The sequence below is a fragment of the Magallana gigas genome, chromosome 5, assembly GCF_963853765.1.
Source record: "Magallana gigas chromosome 5, xbMagGiga1.1, whole genome shotgun sequence".
Taxonomy (NCBI): domain Eukaryota; kingdom Metazoa; phylum Mollusca; class Bivalvia; order Ostreida; family Ostreidae; genus Magallana; species Magallana gigas.
This window is the reverse complement of record NC_088857.1, coordinates 8765187-8769048: the sequence shown is the minus strand read 5'-3', so window position 1 is coordinate 8769048 and position 3862 is coordinate 8765187. Positions and strand designations below refer to the sequence as shown.

At 32.6% G+C, this 3862-nt stretch overlaps 1 long non-coding RNA gene across 1 annotated transcript; it reads right to left on the bottom strand.

Annotated features, from left to right (window-relative positions):
• Positions 1-226: 226 nt before the first annotated feature.
• LOC136275687 (uncharacterized) lies at positions 227-3533 on the bottom strand. Its single transcript, XR_010714202.1, has 4 exons — positions 2431-3533; positions 2098-2171; positions 1707-1834; positions 227-1231 (listed from the first exon to the last, which is right to left on the bottom strand). It is a non-coding gene; the product is annotated as an uncharacterized lncRNA (long non-coding RNA).
• Between the last annotated feature and the right edge of the window lie 329 nt (positions 3534-3862).

Sequence of the window (3862 nt, the reverse complement as noted above, 5' to 3'; positions counted from 1 at the left end):
TCAAAAATGGTTGAGATCCCCACCCCTAAACTAAATATATTCTTGTTCCTTGTGTCAAGGAGCATCAAATAGTATATAGGTCATGGGCCCCAAGGGTGGTCATGACCCCCCCCCCCCCTTTGAACAGGAAGTGCCCAAATATCTTGAAAATAGTCGAGATTCCCGCCCATTAATGATATATTTTCTTGTTCCTTGGGTCATGCCGGTTCACCTGATGTACAGTCCCTTACAGAATTGCAGCATAAATGCAGTACATATGCAGCACATTATCAGTATAAAATCCCAGTAGACTATCAGTAGAGCTACAGTAGTGCTGCAAATGTACTGCAGAGCTTTTAAATGGAAAAATACAATGAAGCAGCAGACTTGCAGTATGTTTCAAATATGTTAATTAAGACTGCAATTGTACTGCAAATAAGACTGCCAGGCAGTATATGCTGCCCTACAGTAGAATTCTTGAATATCTCTACAGTCTACTGGCCTGCAGTACTAAATAGCGCTGCTAAGCAGTAGACCTGTTGCAGTGGGTTTCAAATATCTACTGCACAGCAGTACTGTACACCCAAATATGGAGGCTTTGGTTGGCAGTAGAGTTGCAGCATGTTTCAAATATTTAAATTAGTACTGCACTGCAGTACTGTATACCCAAATATGGAAGCTTTGGTTGGCAGTAGAGTTGCAGCATGTTTCAAATATTTAAATTAGTACTGCACAGCAGCATTGTGTATCCAAATATGGAAGCTTTGGTTGGCAGTAGAGATGCAGCTTGCTTCAGATTTCATGTACCCTTGCCGGTAGGACAGCAAAACTACTGACATATAGTGATATACCGTGAATATGGTTGGCAGCCTTTGTAGAATACAACAACTATTCATAACAAAATTAACAAATAAAGTAATATAATCAGGTTTAATTACTCTAGATACATGTACACTTAATTACAAATAATTTGCAAATATATCTATATTCGCAATACTCATGATAATTGTATAAACGTTACAAAACTTTCAGATTATTTCAGCTACTACAGTTATTACAGTAAATCTATCTATAGTATAAGCAGTAATTTATAATGTGTAATAGTCAGTATATACACAAGCCTTTATGAACTTTCATTGCTGTGCTGCACAGTTAGCTTTCCCGCTTTTGGTCCTTTGGTCAATTTCACCGCCACTGCATGGTGAAGGCCCCCTTTTGTAGCGCAAGACTTCTCAGTTCTGCGCTGAAAAATCTGCAAACAAATTAATGAAAATAATATATCCAAATTAAAACATCATTAATTTAAAAAATGTTAGGTCTAAGGTGTTTCTTAAAATGAGTGCAGGCCATTAAAAAATTGTATTTATACAGAGAGATAAAAAAATGAAAAAGACAGATGGAACTCTTTTATAAATGCATTGAAGGAGGTATAAAAAGCGTTAGATTTACATTTACATACACCACTGATATCCAGTGATCAACAGAAGAAACAGTCTTTTGTAATTCCAAAGATTCTTTAAAACCAATAGAATTTTAATAACTATAAAATGAAAGTTATGAAAAAAAATAAGGTGCACAATTTTATTATTTAAAATGAACAGGTCAAAACTTAAAAAACCCTAAAAAAAATGTATTTTAAATGATTTATAACTTAACTTTGACTTGTACAATTTACAGAAAAATTTTGCATTGATATACAATTTGAAATGATTAATCTATTAACTTACTGCATTTTAGAATGTCATTTTCTTTAATCCATTCTGCATATTTCACCTCCAGTTGTCTCGCAGGGCTTTTTGAGCCAGGTATTCTGCCCTTTAGCTAAAGAGCATTCACTTGTTGAACTGGCAAGTCCCTATGGATACAATTTCATACTTTGCTACAGAAGCATAAAAAAATTCAATTTGAATTAAGCCTTTGATACTAAGGATAAATTACAATTATTACTCAAATTCAATGTAATGGAATTTGTATTATCTTTTGTTAGAATAATAACATCATATTAAAATAGCACTCATTATTTAGGTGATTTAATGACTCAACCCTCTTTTGATGCAAACTCAGATTTTTAACAAAGCTTAAATCTAATACAAATGTGAAATCATTTATTTTGCTTACCTTAAAACAATCAATATTCAGCATCAAGTGCATCTTTGAAAGTTCCTCATGATCATCATTCAGAGTCATTAGTTCTGAAGAAAAAAGAGAATGATTTTACTTATTGTGTTTATTTTCTTTTCTTTTTGTACACATGTATCCATCCATCTTTGTAGCTATAGTATATAACTTTGTAACTTTATACAATATAAAAGAATTTTACTGCCATAAATCTAACTTATAAATTCAAAATCGCCATTTTGAAATGTTTGACAAAACATGTTCATTTGTTCCATTAAAGTAACTACATTTATCTCATATACACTCAAGGTGATTTCAACATAAATATTTTACCTTTCTTCGCTACAACTGCTGCAACATTGTGATTTTTTAATGTTCCAAAACACATGTTGAAGATCCGTCTGCTTCATTTAAAAGTGCGTAGTCATAGGCGGAAATGACGTTATAGATTCAAACAACACGGTGACAATATATTCTGATAAATTGGAACTTTTCGATTCGGTTTGATATGAACATATATAAAACATACAAAACATTAATTGATCATAATGAATTGATTCTTTTTAATTAGACTGAATTTAAGGTACTAACGATGTCATTAATAAATATTCAGAATCTAGCCATAAGAATTGAAGGAACGTACGAGTTGTTTAGTACGCAGCTTACACAAGTCGTGTCCGTATAATTTTAACCCCTTCATGTTTTGAACCTGCAGTCTTTGAAAACTATCAAATAATTGGAACTCAAATAAATATAATATCGTACTTTGTTTCTTAAACTATGCACTTATTTTTGTAAGTAGTATCTTCATTTTAAATTTTACTTTAAATTTAAAAATTAAGTTTTTTCCATCTTAAAGATCGTATTCATTTTGTATTGGCGACGAATTGACTTGACACCTTATAAACAATGGCGGACTCTTCGAATAAGAGTGTAACTGCTGGAGTTTCAATCGCTTCTAAGCTAATGCATTCGCGACAGTGGTCATAGAAATATTCTCGAAACAGATTGATAACGTCTTTGAGATGAATTGTGTGCTACAGTGATGCCGTTCACTTATAAATAACATTTCGCGACGGAGTTCAAATTCTAACGGAATGCATCTTTCGATCTCGAAGGTTGTACATAAGCTACTGACTGACCATGTCTTTACTAACGTGTTAATGTGAAATTAAAGATTTATAAAGATTTATTATTATTGAAACATCGATCATGTCTATTAGTATATTTTTTCAGTGTTGGAACAAACAGTTTTTATACACATGTATTTTGCATTTCCCACAAACCATCAGATCATAGTGTACATGAGTTGTAATATTTGCGGAATATGGTATACCTTCAGGATCTAAGGGATAACGTTAATGCAGTACAAATGCAGTACCTTTGATGCATTTATCTAAATGATAAAGATAATGCAGTACAAATGCAGCACCTTTGATGCCTGTATCAGTACTATCTAAATGATAAAGATAATGCAGTACACTTATGGCAGTCATATGCAGGGAATTTCCAACCCTGTCATATGATAATGATAAGGCAGTAGAAATGCAGTATACCTTTTATACCAGTATCTCTTGATAAAGATAAAGCAGTAGAAATGCAGCCTATTGGCAGTACAAAAGCAGCATATGTAATTGTGTGTCACTAACAGAAAGTTTTTGCAGCACTTTTTCAGTATATTTACAGTAGATTATCAGCATATACTGGTGCGCAGTACATTATGCTAATAAGTACTGCAAATATACTTCATTTTTGCAGTAGATAT